Raw genomic sequence first — 10,420 nt, 5'->3', positions numbered from 1 at the left:
ACTTCCTAGAACTATTTTTAAAAAAAATATTTATGTTTTGTTTAACAACACCAACCTTATATACTATGTAAACATACTTAATAGACAGACTCCAAAATTACTTAGAATAAAATCTTGTTGCTTGTACTCTTTTAGAGATGCACACTGGTGTGATTATTAGTGGGTAAAACACTCTAGAACATTTCTTTTACAGTGAATAGATTCAGGATTGTGTCATGGGAAAACCAGTGTGTAAGGGGGAGCGAGGAGGCGGACGCACACGCTGACATAAGCGAGATTTATTATGGGCAAATCCAGGGTCGTGGTCATAACAGTCCAGGTTCATATAGCCGACACAGACAGATCGACGGACAGACATGACAAAAAACCAGAATCCACATCAAACAAAGACCAATACAATCATACAAAGACTGGCAAACACAAGGGGCAAACACAGGGACAGGTGAACACAGTCTGGGGCGGAGTAACCAAACAGGGGGCAGGACTAAAAACCAAAACAAAGGAGCACATGGACAGGACTGGGAGGGGCCAACCGTGACACACTGTCATGTGTAGACTCTCGCAGCTTACTGATCTACAATTTCATAAGACATACATAAAATGAGGAACAAACATAAAAAAAATGATGAACATAACACCCATATGGTCAGTTATGCCAGAATATTGGGCAGTTCAGAAAGTTTGATAGATGTGATCACAAATGTACATCATAAAATCTGTCCAGTCAGTTGTGACTTTTAGCTCCATTTGACTAAAGTTTACATCTTGTGGTTTGATGTCAAATATGCCAGGGTGAAAACTGAACAAGACAACATTTATCTTTAAAATTCATTCAACTATCAAATGCAACTATTTATCATATTTTGATTTGCTCCAGACCAAGAGACTAGTAAGTATATGCAGCTTGAATTACGACAAAAACAGTTTTTAATCATTCAATTTTTCTAACAGAAGCTACATACTTTACAAACAGACATTGTTCTACATGTGGATCTGATGAATGTCCTAAAAATGTCGAAATGTCCAAGTCATCCATCATCCTGGATCCTCATAAAGAGCTAAAAACTGTTGTTGGGTTAGAGAATATATAGAATTATCCATCCATCCATTTTCTAAGCTGCTTCTCCCTCAGGGTCGCGGGGAGGTGCTGGAGCCTATCCCAGCGGTCATCAGGCGGAAGGCAGAATACACCCTAGACAGGCCGCCAGTCCATCGCAGGACAGACAGACAGCCACAGTCACAGTCACAGTCACTCACACACTCAGGGGCAATTTAGCATGTCCAATCACTGCATGTCTCTGGGCTGTGGGAGGAACGCGGAGAACCTGGAGGAAACCCACGCAGACACGTGGAGAACATGCAAACTCCACACAGAGAGGACCCCGGTCACCCAGCCGGGGAATCAAACCCAGGCCCTCCTCGCTGTGAGGTCGACAGCGCTACCCACCACGCCACCGTGCAGCCCCCCATAGAGAATAATAATGTAAAATAAAACTTTGTGCCCACCGACAGACCTTGGCCATTTTAGATGTTAAAGGGACAACTCATCCTTCTTCTCCTCCTTTGCTGCTGCTGATCTGATCTGATCTGAGTACAACCGTCACTCCATCGCAGTGACGAGCAGAAGATCAACCTAAAGAGAAAGATGGAAAAGTACTGGTTAGACAGGAGTGAGCTGAAAACTGTTCACTTTGTTTGCGTCTTACTAATAGGAGCTGTTCCAGTCCTGCTGCTATGGCAACAATGCCCTCTAATTCTGAATCACGGCTGATGAACTGTGTCACAATGGCTATTGCACAGGCCTGCTTCCTGCTTCAAGACAGTGCAAGGGTGAACAGAGTGAGCCACTCCAATACACACACACGCACATACTCAGACTGTAAATGAACCACAGCACGTACGCCCGAAGTGAGGCAAAAGGTGTGGTTTCTGTGTCTCCAGTGGTCGCAGGACATAAGATGGACAGCTGTTTAGGTGATTCGACCCTTAGCTGCACTTTGACTCTACACACTAAGCTATTTGTGTATGTGTGTACGTGTGTGATGGCTCTGTATGTCGTAGGATAGTTGACACTTTGGGGCTGGCAGGCAAAAGTAAGTAGAATCCAAACTGGAGTGGAACTGCTGAGTATGTGTGTCCATGAACATGTAAGCACAGACACTCTCCTCTCAGAGCTCTGAAATCCTGAAGTTGTGCAGAAAGAGATAATTAACAAATAATTATAATTAAGTATTTGTGAGTTTGAACTGACTGGTCTTGTCCATTTTATCAGCCACACTTACCACAGGGCCACTTTGTAGTTCTAGAATTACAGACTGTAGTCCACCTGTATCTCTGCATACTTTGTTAGCCCCCTTTTACCCTGTTCTTCAGTGGTCAGGACCCCTACAGGACCATCACAGGCAAGGTATTATTTGGGTGGTGGATCATCCTCAGCACTACAGTAACACTGATATGGTGGCAGTGTGTTAGTGAGTGTTGTGCTGGTCTGAGTGGATCAGGCACAGCAGTGCTGCTGGAGTTTTTAAACACCTTAGTGTCACTGCTGGAGTGAGAATAGTCCATCAACTCACACTGTCTTCTATATATATTAACCTACAGGACTTAGAGGGTAAACAGGTCATGAACACTGCTGAGACGCTGCCCCAATCAGACCGTCTCTCACTTTTGCGAACGTCTTTGCTCACAGACTGACTTTATAGGCGCATGTCCTTCCTACCATGATCATATGTTATCATAATCTCTTGCGGCTTTGCAAATAATCCCCCTGCCTCTCCAGCTCTAGCTAACAGATCCATCGGAGAGCTCCAGAGCTGCTGTGGTAACCATGACAACTCCAGCCACAGGCTCCAGGGCCTGCTGAGATGCTGCGACCTCAGAGAACTGGAATATCAAACGATTCGTCAACAGCTGTGCGCCCATGTGTGATAATCCTTTCTTAAGCCTTACGTCATGCATACATCTTTTCACAAATGCTTTTACGCTTTTCGCAAACACCTGCAGTTGCTATTTTTCACCCTCCCTTGAAGCTTGAGGTTGAATGGGGACTTGGTTTCGCTCAGCAAGGCGAGTTCTTATGTACTGGGATGATGGACAAGCCACTGCTGCAGTTCTGATCAGACCAGAACTTCTCAGTTCTGCAGATGTACTTGCAAGTTCACTTTACTATTATGTATCTGTTGTTTTGTTGATTTATTATATGTTAAGAGCTCTGTATCTAAGTGTTTGCCTTGTTTGGAGTATCGCATTGCTGCACTGTGTAAGGCTAAGGGTTCAATGTAAATCATCATTTTAATGTGGACACTGTCCACGAAAAGTTTCACCTAGCTAGAACAGCTTCTTTTGAAATGTTTAACTGAAAGGTTGATTATTCGGTACCTACATGGACTGCAAACTAACAAACTGAACATTAAACATTTTGGCGGGTCAGATTCCTTTCTTTCCTTCCTTCATTGAAGTATCTTCCTTGGTATGAGAGGCAGATTTTAGGGATGTACACTGCTATTGGAATCATTTCAGTATTGCTCAGATGCTTAGATCTGACTGATATTTCAAACTAATATTTAATGATATCTGTATTGTACTTCCATTTTTTTTACACAATCCAGGCATATTACATCAACAATCATGCATGTTTGCATAAAAATATGTTGTCAGCCGTGTATGTGCATATAGCATTATTATGCTCTACTGTACTTCTGTACTGGACAGTTTGGATGAATAAGTAACCCACTGGGATCATTAAATTCTGAATGCCCTGTTTGTTCACTGTTGATAAGAGTGATCTGCAGGTCGATAAGAGTGATCGGGCTTTATCTTCTCACAAATATTTGTGACACTGGAAGAAGTGACATTGAGCAGGACCTGTCAGAGTCCAACCAGAGGTCATTTCTTTGGAATGAAAACAGCCAAGGACCTTTCAAAGGGTGAAAAACCCTCTTGTTCCATGTATTATAACAGGAATTACAGCCTGCTTTACACTAATGCCTGAAGGAATGACAGCACAGGGAACAACGTGCACACACTGTAAGTAAATATTGATCTGTCTGCCATAAAGCAGTATCTGGATATACAGCATCAGTCTACAGTCTCTTCCTTCAGACCTCGTCTTGAGGCTGAAATGCTGAGTGTGAGGCATGCATATCACATGTAGGGACATTAATAATGCTGATGGATGTAACACAGTCAAGAAGAAAAACACCAGCTGGGAGTGTACGTGATATTGTGAGTCACACAAGCGCACACACTGGGTTTGTGTTTGTGTACGTAGGCTTGTGTAGGAGTGTGTTGGAGTGTTTCTTAATAGAAGTGATATGGAGGGTGTGATGGCGAGTGCTGTTTGGCGAGTGTGTTTAGGTGATATGTATTGCTTTCAACTAGGCCATTACTGGCAGTTTGAGGGCCTCAAGCAGTACACAGGAAAGCTGTGTCTCAGCCTGTATTTACATGGTATCTCTCTCTCTCTTTCTCTCTATCTCTATCTCTCTCTCTATATCTCTTTGCAGGTTTGTGGTGTTCTTTTCAACAGGAAGCAGGAAACAGCTGAAGCGCTGACTTTGTCTCACTTCTCAGAAACATGCAGAGTTGCATTCGCATGTGCGGTTGTTTTGTTTATGAGCAGAGGGCTTTAAATTTGCCACGTGTTCAATACAGCTCTCAGCTCTTTCTTTCCTCATCTGCAACTGAATATCATTTATCTTACAAATAAGGGTTATTGATAATGTTTAACCCCTCAAACTGCAAAACCTGCAAATGCCCTGTATTTGGGTCCAAATTGCAGCTTTCATTCTCATAGCTACATACATATATATATTAGATGCAAAGTAGTTACTGAATAAATTCTAGAATTGATTGAATAATAAGTCTTCATAAGCCTCCAGTTAAATAGGGTAACCTTTAAAAGTTAGCTATCATAGGTGATAACAAAAGCGTGTTAATGGGGAAATTCAATATTAATTATTTCTCACGGCACATGGAAACAAGTAGCGTTATTCTGTCCCAAGAGTACAGGATTAGATATGTTATTATTTTGCCATGACTTTATCATTGGGTGACATCAAAATGACAAATATGTTGAAAATGCAGACTCGAACCTGTCGATACAGAATGCAAATTATTACGTGTATGTAAATCTTTGCAGGACTTACTATGTAATTAAATACAGAATTATGTAATTACATTTGAACAGCCTAACAAAATATGAGTAATATTTATGGACTTCTAAGGCTGGTTTTTGACAGTGCAACTTTTATTAAGTTTGGGTTGATTAAAACTCACATGAAACTAAATTGCACTTAACTTGCATAATACAAACCTGCAATCTGCTTGACGGTGAAATTGCTGCTAATATGTGAATAACACCTCACAGATGACTTTATAACGAGGACACTTACAAAGTGGACTTTATAACACGGAGTAACTAAATGCGTTGTGTGCAACTTTGTCAAGTTGCATGGAAATTATGTTTCAACTCACAACATACAACTAGTTGCATGAAAGTTTCATCATGTAAATCAGCCTAAGGATTAAACAGTGTATATTATGCATCTTTATAGGAATAAACTGCTTTAACTGAGGGTTCGAAAGACTTGTATTATGAAGGTTTTGAAGTGAATCATGTTTAGTCCGGGTTTGGCTCTCTTTGAATCTCTTTACTCAATCAGGCCAAAGTACATCAGCTCCCTCTTATATAAAACAAACCAGCTCTAATCAACATGATGGTCCTGGGCCTCTTTAGACCAGCCTTCTTATTCGCCAGCTTTCTGTTTGAACTCTCCGCTACAGCTTAACTTCTTAAATGGCCATGGGTCTGCCAGCAGACACAAAGTATTATTGGAGACTTCTAAGAACAGCTCAACCAGTTTGCAATGAAGTACCTGTAGTTACTGTAACTGTATACTGTATAGCCATAGTACGTAACAAACCTGGGATTTTATGGGTTTAAATAAAACAAGAAATTCATATAGTAAGTCAACTGTTTTGAATTTCTCAAGCAAATTGCTGACCACACATTCATATCCCCGACCATCAGACACTGAATTTGGAAACTATTACAGTAATTCACATTTCAATGCCAGCTGGTCTATGATTTGTCCACACTGGTCTGGTGTCCATGTTAGGCTTACCCCAAAAGGCGAGTCATTGCTTTATGCCTGCTGCCTCAAAAACAAATGCGGATGTTTGAGATGTTTGTGCTGTTGCTTTTCTCAGTCAAAAAGGCTGGGTGTTTTTTCCCTATATGGGATTTTTTTCTGAGTCAGCATTTGGCCCCTAGACGGCACACGCCACTGACCTTTAAAGAGGGAGAGAGAGAGAAAAACACCAGAGCACTGGTTTTCCCTGAGCGTTCCACACGTTCCTTAAACGTGGCATAAAATATGTAGCATAAAAGGAACCGCAACATGAACATTTCTGGCGTACTGCAGGGTTTTTCCTATAAGAGGAGAGCCCAGCCCGAAAGCCAAACAGCTGCTCTAAAAATGGAAGACTCTTCTAGCTAGGTCAGACACGTGTCCTGGGTAGAGTCAGATTCTGTACAAACAACTGGAGGTGTCTTCATAACCCAGCTATCATCTCCACAGGCCACTACGGTCCACACTACTCCTAATGTCTTTCATGATAAGCTGTGGATAGGAAAAACAGGTACTCCAGGTACGCTGGGGTTCACAGTGCGCACACAAGCCTGAGTGTTAATCTCTCACATGTCCTAGAGTTTGATACAAAACCCAGAGAGCACACCTACACACACCAACTCCCGTAAGCCTGGAGAAGTAAGCCTTTAATGCTGATTGCAAACAGTTGCTCACTTTCCCAGCACTTCTATGAAGCAACATGGTTTAGGGAACTGTGGAGTTCTTTGTTCCTCTCTGCTAACTGGTATAAACAGTAAGCATTGGTGTCAATGCTGCTTTTCGAGTTTCTGACTTAAACGCTGCACATTACAGTTGGAATCCACATACACAAAATGTTGGCGTACGTTTCTGACTAGTTATGAGCCGTCTAATTTTAATATACAAGCAACCATGACAGTTAATGAACAGCCATCCAGTTAACCACAAAGAAGGAAGAAGCAACAACAAAAAAGGAAAACAGCAGACGGTTGTAAAATGTTTTTAGGTGATCGCACTGCTGATGAGAAGCTAAAACAATGCTTAGAATATTTTTATCATAAATAGCTGAGGAACATCAGTAGGTTTTTATGCTGGATGTGTAGCAGAGGCTGCTTCTTCAGATGTGCTTTCAAATATAAGCAAAGCTGTCATATTAAACTAACTATTCAATAAAATCATTGAATTGTTAGCCTGTATATTTTATCCGTCTTTTTGCAACGAAACTTAATGAATATATGAATAATAATTTAAGCACCTCAAACAGTCATCCCTATTTCTGCCTTCTGCCTTTGCTAACATTTACTTTTTCATCATATCAGGGAAAAGCATGATTACACTGGTCAGCAGTGGCTATACTTCGTATAGTCACAGATCAGGATACACACATTTGTTTATATCTGGAACTAATGGTCGCATGTTGTACATATGTACTAGGTGGCTAACTAGTTTGCATTAGCAGGTAAGGTAGGTTTTCCCAAATATTCATAGCAATTCCTGATATCTTCCATGCATCTGACTATAAAGCACTGGAAAGTAATCCACCTTAAATTAAAAAAAAAAAAAAAACAGAAATTGGAGAAGCCTGGACTAACGTGAAGACAGCACAAGCAGCACCTGAAGAAAGCTTAAAGAGGCAAGTAGGCCACACAATGCCTTGCCCTGGGGCAAAGATGGAGAGAAGATCTCCAACTGAGCAACTGGGTCTGATGCTCACCCCTACAGAGCAGATGTGCATTCTCACACCTGCACTGTCTCAGCTCCACCTCTTGTAGCCTCAAATAGGAGGGAGAAACAGACACACAGGAAACCCACTGGGTCATGCCAACATCAGAGAGGACTTCACCATGCAACTGTGTGACATACATGCACAAAAACACATACGCGTACAGGAACCTGCACCAAACCACACACACATGTGTACACATACATCTTTACTGTTTGATGCAGAACGGCTGAGAACACAAAGGCCTACATCACAAAAGGCCACAATAGCATTGTTAGATGAACACACACACACACACACACATAAAAACGCACTCACGTGCACAAACTTGCCAGTAAACACACAGAGCACACAATGAAAGGCGTCTCTCATCAGCAGGACAATGAGTCTCATTAGAGCTGGAGAGCAGCTGCAGCAGAGCTGTTGTCCGTCTCAGTTTGCTGCTCTCAATTACAGTCATCTCGAGTCCCACAAAGACGTCTAGATCCAAAGCAGCATCATAGTGAAAGTGAATCCATACAACAAACAAAAAAAACATAAACAAAATCACAGATAAAACTCAGGCTTCAAAAAGGTACTGCTAGTAGTAGGTGGTATGGTGGTAAGGCGGTAGGTGGTATAATTAAATATTTTGATGGTTTCAGTATATTTTTTCAAATGAAGCTAATTACAAGCATAATTAGATTTTTTTGTAGCTTAAAATTGGCTTCTTTTTAGATATCACTTCATTTCTTGATAAGAACCAGTTCTGACAACCAAAGAAAATCAGATTTTCTTTTATTAAAACAAAACTGATTCATATACAGATGAACCTATATCAATAGCGCTTTCTAGCACTAGCACTGCAGGCCCACCAAAAAGGCACTAAGATTTATTTTACGTCTTAATTTCTACAAATTGGCTTCTTATTCATCAGCTTTTTTGTTTGAACTTTCTGTTCCACCATAAATAGAACAGCAGTTACATTCTGGGACCTGTACAGATGTCTGAATGCACCTGCTGCTTTCTTTATGTCTGTTGCCTCGAAAACAAAGTGGCTACTTCAAATGAAGTGCATTAGACAGCAGGACAGTCTGCTTTTCATTTGAAATGTGACTGAAACACACAGGACTCAGCCACTCAGCTAAACGGGATAACATTAGCAGGGTTTGCAGGGTTTGTAGGTGAGTTTTTGTGGTATACCTGTATAATAGTTATGAACAGTTACAAAACTCATACCTGTGGAAGACTTTTTACGGGTGTACCGCTCACTATTGGCTGCTACTAATGTTTTTAGCTGTGTGGGGTACTCTGTTCATGTCATTAAGTGCAGAAGCAAGACTATTAGACATTACGTAACAGCTCAACACGGTTTGGGGGCAGGTTTGTGATCATGCAATTTGAACTCTAATAGGTAACAGAATATAGCTAATAATTATCTGTTATCTATAACTGCCTCACAACTCCAGTGTGAAACTAAAGCAAACTTTACAACAGTACAATTGGGTCCACACAGTTAGTAAAATTGATGGTTATGGTGGCTCACGGAGCTCACAGGAGCCCAAAAATCTGAGCTTTGTAAATCCTTATATTGGAGAACAACAAGGTTGCGTACTTGCGTGTTGTTGTTTTTGCTTTTTTTTATGCTCATCTTTTCTTGAAAGATTAAAGGCCAGTGTTGCAACTACAGATGTCATATGAAACAGAAACCCTTTTACATGCTAAATAACAGGATCTTCAAGAAAGTACGCATCTCCACCATCCTTCAAGCTGATACATGTGAAGCATAAATAGTAATTGCTAAAACACTGTAAAAATACAGTGCATTTGTGTAACACTAGCTGGTGAATACTGCCTTACATTCACTATGAGCAACCTTAAAATCACATGTTTACAATGAAAACCAAGACATCTTCCAAGAATCATCCTACACTCTCAGGTTAGCCAAAACATATCTGCAAGAACAGGGCTAAAAATGGCCAACATCAGTTCAGCAACTCCAGAAGCCTCCCTGCAGATCTGTGCATCATGACTGCATGTGAAATGAAAGAACTATGAAAGCACTTACTAATCCCTTAAAAGCAGATTATTATCAATATATGTGCATGTGTTCTTTGCTTTATTTGATTTACCAGATTATATACTGGACTAGAGAAGACGTCCGGCAATGACACGACCATGAAACAACTGCTTACAATGTTTTTACATTTCCCAAATCAAATTCCAGGTTTACATCCAAAGCCTTTTTATTCCATTACTGCATGGACTACAATACAAACTAGCTTGATATAAAATGTAAAAACATGATATAAAAATGGTTTACTTGCAATAATTGTATTACATTGCTAAGAAATATTCCCCATTTCATTACATAATCTCCCCCGCAATCAGTTCCAACAATTTTCTTCTAAAACTTCAAAAACTCCAGACATTCAACCAAGAAAAAGATTTGGGACAGTAGGTAAAATGCAAATAAACACAGAAAGCAGTGATTTATGAATCTACTTTGACCTGTAGTTGAACAAAAACAATATAAAGACAAATATATTTGTGTTTAATCCTACCAGTTTCATTATTTGTTAATATATGTTCATTCTGAAATTGATTC

The 10,420-nt window shown here is 40.5% G+C and overlaps 1 long non-coding RNA gene across 1 annotated transcript in view; it reads right to left on the bottom strand.

The window, feature by feature from the left end:
- Positions 1–2,234, bottom strand: part of LOC108438524 — a 44,885-nt gene extending 42,651 nt beyond the window's left edge. The window contains exon 1 of the long non-coding RNA XR_001858697.2: positions 1,515–2,234. This is a non-coding gene — a long non-coding RNA (uncharacterized LOC108438524). The remainder of the gene's footprint in view (positions 1–1,514) is intronic.
- Positions 2,235–10,420: the final 8,186 nt, after the last annotated feature.

The sequence above is a fragment of the Pygocentrus nattereri genome, chromosome 11 (assembly GCF_015220715.1).
Source record: "Pygocentrus nattereri isolate fPygNat1 chromosome 11, fPygNat1.pri, whole genome shotgun sequence".
Lineage (NCBI taxonomy): Eukaryota > Metazoa > Chordata > Actinopteri > Characiformes > Serrasalmidae > Pygocentrus > Pygocentrus nattereri.
This window is presented reverse-complemented; position numbering and strand designations above follow the sequence as displayed.